Here is a 12,783-nt window from a genome sequence, read left to right as displayed (position 1 = left end):
CGTTATTTTGTCCTCCCTTGTTCGCCCTGCTTGTCTTGTTGTACCTAGAAACACTTGTGTACAGGTACGTTATAAATGCCATATCATATTTCGTGTCTGGCAAAGACCAGGAGGTGTTCACTTTATTCCATTCCTAAAATGTAAGTTCTTACATACTGCATAATTACAGTATTTATACTGTAAAACATCACCTCTTTGCTTTACGGTTAGTGTATCTAAATCTCATAGTGTCCACTATATTTAATATTGTTGTGGAAGATGCATCACATGACCACACTTTCAAATGCTCTTGATGGCAAACCTAGCTCTGTAACTTGCTGGTTGCACACATCTGTGCTGAATCTATGAACGATTGCATATTCCTTGACATTCTATATTAATCACCCGGTTGCTTTGTACCAGCAACCCTGAAAGTGAGATGACCACAAGATATTCCACCAAGTTTGCCCAGTTCTCTGCCTGCTACGCCATCCACTCTGCTTAGTCTTTTATTTCCTCTTACATAATGAATACACAAAAGCCAACTAGATGTTTATGCAAAGTAATAGTGATCAGTAGTTCCATCCTGTCTGCACATCTACCGATCTACTGCACTACCATACATTGTAGTTATCACTCAGGCTTGCTTTGCTTTTTGATTAATATTGCATTATATATTAGCACCTGTAGGAGAAAGCTGGCCAAAATGTTTTCAGAAGCTTTTAATCATATCTTTTTATATGCGTCCATTCATGCAGATCCTTTTCCATTTTCCAGACACTCATCCAGGGCGCACAAAGTCTTTTTGCCCACCAGTCGAGTATATTATATGTAGGTGAGTACCATTTGCAAGAGATGTTTGAAACTTTTATTTATCATTTACTTTGCAGTAAATGTCAAATACAAGTTTTATTGTTACATGGCTGGCCTCTGGGTGGCAGCAGTGTGCCAAACATAAAGCGGTGTTGAAGTGTCATGCACCATTTTACACAAATCACATTTACATTTGTTGTCATCTGTTGCTATGGGTTGAGTGCATTTCTCTTAGGTCGAACAGGTAAACCAAGTTACCCGACCTGTGAGTCTAGCTGAATTTGCAAGACCTGACTCCACTTATTAATGTCTAATTCAGCAGTACGCAAATCTGCTGTATCGCTGCTCATTTCATGTCTTGGGTACAAATAACTTCTGGTGACATTAACAATTAGTACAACATTGCTCATCAAACCCAAGAGAATGTCACATGGGACACAGACAAATCCGAAGCTGCCCACGTGAGCAGTAGAGCAAGCGGACATGATATATATGTTCTGGTCCTGCCCGGTGAATCTCAATTTTTGGGACGCAGTGAAAACAAGGGCAGAGGCTGGAGGGATCCAAATGCAAGCGTGGTCGCCGGAATTCTACCTCTTGCGACTGTTCCCGAGGGCGGTAAACAACGGACGCATACAGCGAAAATGAAAGACCTAATGTGTATTCTAGCGAAACGCCGAATAGCGATGGCATGGAACAAAAGCACTGGGCCATCAGCAGAAATGCGGTGGGCGGACCTGCAAAGAAATGAACGATAGCGGAAACATCAGTGTGGACCAGAGTGACACAGAGAGGGGTGGAGGGAGAAAGTGGGGCTAGACTACTTGCATGGAACTCATACTGGATCTATTTAATAACATGAAGGGCAAGACACAACAGGCCAGAGTGAGCCTGAGGCGGATTGAACGAACCCCCGCCCCCAAAGTCCCTCCCCCACCGAGGACAATGTGAGCGACAGAACCCGAAGGGGGCGGTGGACATGCTGCAAGGGTGCCAGAGATGTACTGAACTGAACGTGATGGTCAGACTAGGAGAGAGCCTAGCCGAGACACCAAGGAGACAGAGGATACAGTGCAGATCCCGACACAACGTGCCGGTTGCAGAGTGATGTTTGTTTGTTTAGTGTTGGGAATTAATAAAGCGTCATTGCTAATCAAATGGGTCTGTTTGCAAATCAAGAAAACTTTAATTTAGCAAACTCAATTTATGTCTTGTAAAGGTAAATTCGTCCTGGAAATCTCGGAATTGCTTGGTTACCTATCAATGAAAAATTAGAAGCTATCAGTAGTAGGATGACTGGCATAGACCTTCGGGTCTACGTAGTGTCCTTTCCCTTTTTTTTTTTAACCGCCCACTGAGTAATTAGTGGACAGTGGCCTTAAACGCCTCCCATAGTGTGTGTAGTGGCGTGACCCCTGTATCATTGACCTTCAAGTATTCTCTGATCTCTTTGTGAAGCAATGCTCTAAATACCAGATTCCCAAATAGCGTATTATTACATACCAATCTTTTGTCTATTAAGGTCCGGGGCCCAACTTCTAGTGTGCACATGTCGTGAACCAACCAGCCTATCACTTGGAATGTCTGCAGCTTATAATTTGTTCTTGCACAGCCTCTAGGAATATATAGTTTATCCTAGTAAAAGTGCTGTGGTGGGGGGTTAGGTAAAAAAGGTAAATGCCTATCCGTGTTATTCCACATGAGTCAATAAGAAAGTTGTCTAGATGGGCGGTTCTTAAGTAGTCAATCTTGCTTATCATGGGTAGCACTGGCCTGCCCTTAGAGATGTCCAGTCTTGCATAGGATCTACAATCGAATTAAGGTCTCTGTCACGGTGGGTGGTCATAATTTCGAAAAAGAAATGTCGACAGACAAAAATGTCGACAAAAAAATGTCGACTTTCGGTTTTTTATTATATATTTATTTTAGTGGTTCGGAGTTAAAAAAAAAGGGAAAAATTAAAAAAAAAAATTAAAAAAGGGGGTTGGGGGGGAACCCCCCCATTTAAAAAAAAAAATGCATTGAAAAAAAAAGTCGACATTTTTTTTCCGACATTTTTCTTTCGATATTTTGACTTTCGACATTTTTGTTGTCGAAATTATCACTGTAAACCCTCCGTCACAAATAAGGGTTCCCGCATTCCATATGTTTAGGGACATCAGAGCTTCACTATAGAAGTGCAATTGCCGTTGGTAGGGGGCATAGAGCACACAGTGTCACAGCAACGTCACTGATCTTCCCATTAAGAGCCATCAACCGTCCCTTCATGCCTCTCTTGACCTGTTGACTTCTAGACCAAGTGACTTTCAGCCCAGTATCCCCACCACTGCTTTTCTTTTTTTTTTCCACCAAGCTGGATGAGCAGTAAGCACCTCCTAGTTCCTTACAGTTAAGCGTGTAGTCTTCAACTCAAATGTATTTTCTGCCAGCAAAAAAATAATAATACAAAATGACATCTACACCCCGCCCCTCTCTTTCCCCTATTCACGTATCACTAGGCTTCAGCTCCCCACAGAAACTTTCACATTATGATGTGGCATTTTTAACTCGCCTATACAAAAGTGTTTCAAGGTGTGACGAGGCAAGGGAGGGGAAAACAGAGGGAAGACAGACAGCGATCCTACTAGGCCGGGTGACATTCAGATCGTGCAAGTGCAGGGGAAAGGGGAGGGGGCAGTGCAGTACATGGGATAACAGTAAAATAAATAGACAAATAAAAGTGCGGCCAGCTGGTGGCAAGTGCAGACATCAGTGCTAGAAGGGGCTGTAGGGATACAGAAACAGTCCCCGAGTGCAGGAGTGCAACTGGCGCAGAGGGGACCTGGGCCAGGGACCAGAGGGTAGCCAGGTAACCAGGGCAGTTTCAGAATCAGCTAGGAGATCGAGAGGAAGAGAGAAAGCAGAAGCAAAGAGGAAGGTCTGGAGGTGAACTTGCAGAGGGTTTTGAACTTAATCCTCGCCACCACTGCAGGGATTTCAGTCCTGGAGAGATACGATCCCTGGGCTTGAGGCCTAGGACAAGTCTGGCAGTCCTGTTTTGGATGAGTTGCAGAGGGCGGAGAGTAGAGGCGGGCATATTTAGAAAGAGGCTGTTGCAGCTTAGAGAGAACCAGAGCTCTGGAGACAGTGAGCTTATGGGGCAAGGAGAGGAACGGAAGAATACCCGAGAGAAGGAAAGTGTGGAGTCGAAGATGACCCCAAGGTTTTTTGCCTCACAGGTGGGAGCAGGAAGAGGGCCAAGAGAGGCCGGCCAGAGAGTGACAGGAAAAGGAGGGAGCCAGTGTGCCTATGAGGAGAATCTCGGTCTTGCTGGCATAAAGGCAGAGATCATTGGTGGACAACACTCCTGGATGGCGGACAGACAGTCAGATAAGAGAAGGAGAAGAGGTGGCAGAAGGGATCCTGAAAAGGAGTGAAGCGTCATCCGCATAGCGCTGAAAGTTAGGGCAGAGAGCTGCAATGCGGTGGGCGAGAAGTGCCAGCCATATGTTGAACAGCCAGGGAGAGAGGTTAGACCCCTGGGGAACACCACAGGTAGAGATAGAGGAGATGAAGGACCCAAGTTGGACCTGGAAGGGTCAGACAGGAAGGAGGTCAGCCAAGCCAGAGCCTGATCGGCGATACCCAGGTTATCACAGAGACGGTTGAGCAGGATGGCATGGTTGATCGTGTCAAAGGCAGAGAAGAGATAAGATGAGGACACCGGGTGTTGGAATCAAGGTTGGATAGCAGATCTTCAAGGATGTTCAGGAGAGCAGCTTCCATGCTTCCGGCAGCTCTGAAGCACGACTGCTGGTCATGGAGGCAACCAACAGATTCAGAATGAAGATCAAGCTGGGAGATGACCTTGCTTACCATCCCTCGAGGCAAAAAAAAACCTAAAAACCCTCTTGGTTGTCCATTGTGTGCACACCCCCACCCCGTCCCTTGTCACCCAATTCGTACGCTGGGCCATCCATGCCCGGGGAGATCCACCCCACAATATCTGAGATGTCCTGTCGACAAGGAAGGGCCATCCCCTGTCCACAGGTGTGAACAATAAATACGGAAACAAACAACCATGAATTGTGCAAAAGGAGCATGTGAGCTCGGAGGTTGGGAAGTTCCCCAGTTTCATAGCGTCCACCGGCCTTATGCTTTGGTGCACCAGCAGTCTCAGTGCGATCCCTAGCAAGAACCTAACGATCTCCAGGTGCAACAAGGAACTTCAGTGCCAGTCAAGGAGTGTTAAATCTGCAAAATGTCCTCAAGTTGGTAGAGTGCCTCCTCTGCGAGAGATATTTAGGAGGACCATCTAGCGAGTCTAGTGTCGGGTCGACAACTCTGACCTCAGTGCCTCAATCCTCTGATGATAGGACACATCAACGTCCTCCTTAAAGATAACCTTATATTCTTCCCTTCTGTGAGCGAATGAAAGTGCAAAGGGATATCCACAGCAGTAGCGAATATCCCTCTCTTGAAGCCACGGGGGAGGGGGGGGGGCATTCCTTCTGCTTGTAGAGTGTCAAGAACGATAGAACTGGATAAATATGGACACAGGACCCTTCAAAGATGATCTCACCTTTCTCTGCGGCTGTTTGCACTATGCCAATTTTCTGTCTAAAATAGTGACATTAGTATAGATCACAGGCCGTTGGGGGCCGTCCCACTCCAGGCTGTAGGATGCACGGGCCCACTACCTCGCCCACGTGCGTGCAGACAGATTCCCAACTGTTTGTAAATGTGTTACAGGACTTGTTGATGTCCATGACTAAATACCTCTCTTTTGGTTCGCAACAGGAAGAAACGGCAGGGAGGTATTGCAAAAGCCACAGAAAAGACTAAATAGACAGTTCAACATTTTTCTATTTCCATGGGTCAACCTAACCAATATAAAGACGATAAAGAGTGGCAACTCCCTGCCCAGCTACCAGGACCCTGAGGGAGAAGAGAACGAAACCAGATCCAGGACATGAGCATTCTGAGAAAGAAGATAAAAGGAATAAGGAACTTGAGAGTAAAGAGGATATAAATCACAGTGCACCACTTGAGGATCACTGATGCTAAACTTTGAGGCTGCACTTCCCACTAGAACAACAAGAAAGGAGTTGGTGCTTTAAGTTGATTAAAGGTTCCTAACCCGCATATCCCAAAGGAACAAAGCGGCAAGCCACATCTAGGTGCAGATTTAAATTACTGTATGCCGAGGACTTTTTGAATACATCGCCAACATAGCTTCCTGCTGCTGAGGACTATTTTTTACAAGGACAATCATCTATAACTGACTATTTTCTCTACCTTTGTACCTCAACATTGTATTACGACTATGTCATATACTATTTTTCTCAAGAACAACCATCTTTAACAGACTATTTTCTCTACTTTCCTACTTTATTAGGACTATTTTTTTTACACAAGAGCCTACATCTAGAACAGACTTTTTCCTACTTTTTTTATCTTTACATTTTTTATTGAGACTATTTCTATTTTCCAAATTTTTATGTTTTATCAGCACTATTTTTATACGTTTCAACGAACCACGTAATAGTGGGTATGGTTTGAAAGTCAAATATTTTATTATTGTTATTCCATGTGGTTGCAAAATGTTTTGAAAAAGTACATACAGCTCGCCTCACTCGCAAAAATACTAAATTGACTGTCGCCCCGTGCTAAGTAAACTGTACAAATGTTTTCATATCCCAATGTAACAGATATCTTCTTAACACCCCGACCAATACACTGCAGGACACATCTACAAACAACTGATATCATGGCTATTGCAGTACTTTCCCCCCCCTCTTTTGTTGTTTTATCTCACATTACTTTCAAATTCCCGGGAGGATAGCTCAGCGGCAGCGTGCGCGTCTTGGAAGCAAGACGACACAAAGCAACAACAGGTTTGATCCCCAGGTCTGCGCTTCGAAACCTCTGGGTGTTTAAGCGTGTTATAAATACGTAACTAAGACAAAAAAAACACAATTACGCAACTAAGAAAAACAAACAATTCCTGTAACAGCGCCTCGATGCCTGCGGGCTGTGTGAGCGCTTTATAAATGTAAACATAAATAAAAACATAAATAAATAGATTATGATAAGGTGAATTATGGCATAATTTAGTGAAGACGTTAGAAAACAAGTACATTTCCAGTTAGAGCAGGAAATGGTATTCCGCCTAGTTGTGGAGACAGTAAGGGCTAGAAGTATTTTGACAGTTCGAGAAAGAGAAGGAGAGAACACACTGCTTGGTACATCTTGCAGTATTGCAGACCAGAGGACAAAAAGTATGTCAAATTCCCATACGTAGACAACTATGCAAAAGAAGCACACTTGGAGAGTATAAGAATGAAAAGTAAGGTACTCAAGTACATATTATCAGGTACTAAAAGAGGAGATGTTGGAAGTAGTGGATAATCAAATATTGTCCAACAGACCACAATTACAAACAAAAGGGAAAGTATATTCCAAAGGAGGATGAGTTGATGGAATAATGGGATGCAAAGCACAGGCAGTATGGACTGCACCAATAGAAATGATTAAAAAAAACACGGACAGAGTGTGCCGTGAGGAATAGAAAGAAACTGCAAAATGTTTAACATGGGTGGAAGATGAAGCAGGACCACTACCCATAACCAAACTACAGTGAGTGCTGGCCTATGACATGCAGTTGAGCAGAATATGTAGCACAAGATATAATGTGGGGGGGGGGGGGGGGGTCACCAGAGTGTGGCTGCCCAAGGATACTATAATATGATGCGGAGAAAAATGAAGTTGTTGTCAATGACTCGACCATAGTGGGGGAATGTAGTGGGCAATTAAAAGCAGATGCCCCCCCTGCCTTCTGCAAAAAAAAAAAAAAAACGGAATTACAAAATCAGAAAGAACACATTTGAAACTGCACTTTAAAATCCTCCTGGAAATGCAGCTGGCACTAACAATAGTTTGTTTTGCTACACAAGTTGGGACAGAGGAGGCATTAGCTTGCACAATTAGTGTGTCTTTTTAAATAGACTAGACTAGGTAGCAGGTAAGCGTGTACCAAGGATGAGAGACTCAACACTAGTAGGGCAGTATTTCTATAGGTAGGGAAGAGATTGCAGCGTACCTATATGTAGAAATGTTATGTGCCAGGCATGCACCAGGTTCTCGGTAGACAGCAAATAAATGCAGAGCAAATGTGTCTTGCAGAAAAAACATAACGTGCCATGTTAAAATTCTTGTTAAAATACTGCTTTAAGAAAATCCCAGTTGAGCATGCTGGAACAAATCATGGAAAATGGTGTAGCCGGCTAGATGGTGGCTACCCAAAGGAATGTCAAGGCAGAGCCTTTGCAAGGAGTGTATTTGTTGTTTATTTATATAGCGCTCCAGACCCAGGGGTAAAAGGGTGCTTGGGTAAATGGTTACAGGATACAGCTTATACATTTGAATATATTTTACAATTTAGAGGGTTTAAACACATTTATGGTTCATAACAAGATAATCAAGTCGTGGAGGAAAGAGTGAATGCTGGGGTGTGCGTAAGTGGAGATAAGCAAAAACACTGGGGCACACCAATACTTAGAGAAGAATTCAAAATATGTATGGAAGGAACCTTTTAAGAATTAAAGAAATGTTTGAGGTGCGGGGGAGAAAATAAATAAATAAATAAATAAACTCAACCTTGGCAACTAGGTTGGATACATGGAAGGACAAAATGTGGTTGTTCCTAAAGATTGTCCCCTGCACACTGTCTAATATCTGTGGAGCAGACCAACAATTTGATATTTCTTGTATAAACAGTTTCATAACATTTTATACAATCAGTAGTTCAGTTTATGGGGCAGTGAAAGTAAATACCCAGCTTGCAAGGTTTATATAAAAAAAAAAAAGTATTTATTGTACAATGTTTTAGGCCCAACGCGTTTCGAGTATACACTCTTCTTCAGGGGCAAAGTCATATTTCACAAGTTTCTAAAGAAAGAGAGAAAGGTACCTCTTAGTATATCTGCATATATAATTCCTTAATTATGAACATTACGTATTAAATTCAAAGACTCCTCATTTTATAGACAAACAATGATACATATCAATGCAAGAAGTAACCCAATTTTTGACAATTATAACCACGTGTGGTATTATTAGTGAGTACAGTCAGCTATTGCTAAAGAGGGATCACTTGTAAGAGGGTGGTCATATACCCTTCTAACCAATTGTGTCTGGAGTAGGAGTAAACCTAGTCAAATTCTGGAGTCACTAGGAGAACAGAAGTAGGATGTGAGATTAGCCTAAACAAAGTTAATGAATGTCACTTACCAACTATGGTGTAAACATAAGAGCAGCAGGTGGTTCAAAAGGAGTTATTCGCTTGTCTCCACGCTAGAAAAAAAATAACATGTAAATGAGACAAGGCGAGTGAGTCGGTGTTGAAGAAAAAGAAATTTAGCACGTCTACACTTACATCTAGTTCTAAATGTGTCCCTGAGGACGATTGGCTGGAGAGGAGAAGAGTTCTCTCGAGATATTACGGACGAATCCTGTTCAATGATCTGCAGAGGGTAAATGGAAAGTAAAATAGATATAAAATAGGAAAGAAAGTAACCGGGGGGGGCAAACGTGCAGACAACATCCATACAACTTACTTGATCATGTAGAAATCTCCGGCAAAGGAACCATGGTGGACTGCATCCCACAAATGGAGGATGTGGCTCACTCACAGTCAACCCTCTTAAATGCCTCAATCTAAAGTGACATGTGATGGGGCATGCGCGGCAGACGAATTCCGCTCACGCATGCGTGCCAAGCAAGGCTAAAGATGATCGGTACACGTCATGAATCCAACGACACGGCATGAATCAGACGATACGGTAACGCCGGCGTCAGAAAAAATGTAAACAAAAGACATCATCCACGCATAGTTGGTAAGTGACATTCATTAACTTTGTTTAGGCTAATCTCACAGCCTACTTTTCTGTTCCCTTAGTGACTCCAGAATTTGACTAGGTTTACTCCTACTCCAGACACAATTGGTTAGAAGGGTATATGACCACCCTATTACAAGTGATCCCATGTGTGGCCATCCATGCCTGAATGATAGTGAAGACTTTGTTGAACCGGTTGACGTCAACGTTGTAGTTACCTGATATAGTTAGAAGTATATGGGTGTCATCTGCGCAATTGGTATAGGTAACACCCAGATGACCCAGTTTGTTGAATAGAAGCTTTGTAAAAATGTTGTACAAAGTCGGTGAAACACATGAACCTTGTGGGACACCACATGTGATGGGGATCGGGTCAGCCACCACTGAAGGTGAGAAGACCCGCATGGTTCTGTATGCGAGGAAGGATTGAATCCACGTGACAGCAGAGAGGTCCAAGAGCAAGGAGAAGTGTTGAAGGCTGCTGAGAGGTCCAAGAGAAGTAGGATGGCGGCACTGCCTTTATCTTTAAATTCATCGATCTGACTTTTGAGGTCAACAAGGGCCGATTTAGTTCCATGTTGTGGTCTAAAGCCAGATTGACGGATTCCTAGAAGTTGGTTAGTTTCTAGATAGAGTTGTCTACCTGCAAATTCAAGACTATCTAGGATTTTCAGATGAATGGGACAGTAGTGATTGGTCTGTAATTAGTGGGTATAGATGGGTCTAATGTTTGTTTCTTCAGAAGTGGGAGAACCCAGGATTGCTTCAGGTTACTTGGGACTGAATTACTGGCAAATGATAAGTTTGGTAATGAAGGGGGATAAGTCTGATCATACATATAAGATTGTGAATAATTTCTCTTTTCACACCCTCTCGTTTTGAAGGGATGGATTAGTGGTAGTCATGGCATGTACAAAAATACTGTCATCACATTCACACCCCAGAGTATAGCTGGCTCTGGGGCCCAGGTTGTCCCAAAAGGCGAATGAGGCATCTCTCTCTCTCTTCATTAGGACCACTGTTTTGTAACTCTTCCCGGATTCAGGGCAGTAGTAATTTCATCACATATGCCGTTTCATACCCGATTTAGATCGGGTCAGCCTTTCCTTTGAGAGCTCAAGTGTTTAGGTCCAATGAGCACCCCCGACTCTGGCCGAATTCTTTCCCCAATGGCCCAACAAGTGTGTACGTGTATTTTGTGACTTTAAGCTAAGTTCTTACCGGCAACAAGTGAAACGTGACCACAAAAAGTAACAGACATTATTAAAAATACCAAACCAAAAATTGTCAAAGAGAACAAAACCTCACTTAAACAAATATAGTCACGTAAAGCCTAAAAGGCAAAAAGAGTTTAAAAGAAAAAACACACAAGATAATAGTAGCGGCACGACGCCATTCTTAATGTTCCAATCCAGCACCACTGTATATTGCTAAAAGCGAACACTGCGACGGGACAAGTGGGAGTGGCACAGGCAGGGAGCCAGGCAGCAGCCTTATGGGAGGGGGAGTGAGGGGGTCATTCCTACGCCATCTGCAAGTTCAATCTAATTGCAGAAATCCAATAGTGCAGAACCCTGACAAAGATCCAACGCCTCGGTCCCACCATTCTAGACCAATACCATGCAATCATGTAACTCAAGCGGAAGGGAGGTGGCGCGCCTGGAGCTGGGCATGTAAATACACATGCAATCACGCCCCATCAACAGCCAGACCCTGCTGCTGCCCACAGGAAAAAACGGCACAGCTGGCAAGGAACGATTTCACAAGTAGCAGCCACACTTCCCAGGAGTAGATACATCAAATTTCGAGCAGGGGCACTGCAGCTTCTAATGAGACAGAGTTACATACACCTCAAGGATAAGGGAAGCCAGAACCACTACGCTCCATTCGCTTCCCACCACCACCCCCTCTCCGTCCCCCAAGCAGACTCATACACTTAAAGTGTCACATGTGTCCTTAAACAAAAGCATACGCATCAGAAACATAAGACCACCTGCTAACATGGTCAGAAACATATGTCGACCTGCCTAGAGAGAGCCCTTGCTCCAAGGTGCCACCCTGGCCACCTGAGTATGACACGACAAGCGGATTGCAGATCCCTCACATACCTTCCTGTACCACACAATTTCTGCGGCGGTCTCTGGCGCCCCTGCTTTCCCTAGCCTGAGAAGGTAGGCGGCCTGCGGCGAGCCCTATGAGGGTCCATGGCCCTTGGCACCCTAGTCCGCCCTGACCTCCTGTGCCGCCTGCCCAGCGGCACGTTCCTTGTTATTACGAGAGACCCCGCCCCATGACGTCACTAGAGCTCGCTCCAACACAAACGACAGGAGCGCTCCGCGCATGCGCACACCTTGAGCCTTTGCCCCCAAGCCTCCCTCCCACCTGTTTGTTCTAGAATCACCGTGCGATGGCTGGTAGTTCAGGGTGTTGAGTGACAAGGAGGGCGTGGAGAATAGGCGTGGTGTCCCCCAATTACTGACGGGACTTCAAGTCAATAAATAAGGGTGACTAACGGCGAAAAACATCTCTCCAGATGGAAATCGCTGGCTACGGCCATTCAGGAGCCAGCCTACAAAAAGAAGAAATATGGTGAGGTTAGGTATAAGAAGCTAGAGGGGCAAGCAGTAGCTTAGCTCCCGACCTTTTTTGTCACCAAGGCGGGTGAAAACACCCGATTTTCTTTTTGGTGGGTGAGAGGCCCATGGAAGTGAATGGGCGTATGAGAGACTTGGCGGGTGATTTATCTGCTTTCAAGGCGGGTGAGTTGAGAGCTATGCAGTAGGAATAATACATATCTCCCATTTTGTGTCACCAAGGTGGGTGAGAACACCCGATTTGCTTTTTGGCGGGTGAGAGCCCATAGAAGTGAATGGGTGTATGAGGGACTTGGCTGGTGATTCAGCTGCTTGCAAGGTGGGTGACACCTGCCAAAAGCGGGTGAGTTGAGAGCTATGGAATATGAATGAAAGATGGATATATGAGGTGACTGGTGCTTGTGAAATTGAAAGGAAGGTTTGACTACTAGATAAGAAAAGATGGTTTTAAAGGAGATTTTGAATCCGAAGGGCATCAAACATTGGCTGATTGGTTCTGAAACATTCATAAGTTACAAAAC

The 12,783-nt window shown here is 44.2% G+C and overlaps 1 protein-coding gene across 8 annotated transcripts in view; it reads right to left on the bottom strand.

The window, feature by feature from the left end:
* The window catches only part of C14H14orf28 (chromosome 14 C14orf28 homolog), a 337,224-nt gene extending 325,251 nt beyond the window's left edge, over positions 1 to 11,973 (bottom strand). For 3 of the 8 annotated variants that reach the window (XM_069637483.1, XM_069637479.1, XM_069637486.1), the window contains exon 1: positions 11,777 to 11,973. The gene's annotated coding sequence lies outside the window, so the exon portion shown is untranslated. Of the gene's footprint in view, positions 1 to 9,063; positions 9,127 to 9,208; positions 9,297 to 9,389; positions 11,579 to 11,776 lie in introns of those variants that run through there. The other 5 variants (XM_069637482.1, XM_069637480.1, XM_069637484.1 and 2 more) reach the window with 3 other exon arrangements.
* Positions 11,974 to 12,783: the final 810 nt, after the last annotated feature.

Source organism: Ambystoma mexicanum, chromosome 14 (genome assembly GCF_040938575.1).
Source record: "Ambystoma mexicanum isolate Mex_15411 chromosome 14, UKY_AmexF1_1, whole genome shotgun sequence".
NCBI classification, from domain to species: Eukaryota; Metazoa; Chordata; class Amphibia; order Caudata; family Ambystomatidae; genus Ambystoma; species Ambystoma mexicanum.
This window is presented reverse-complemented; position numbering and strand designations above follow the sequence as displayed.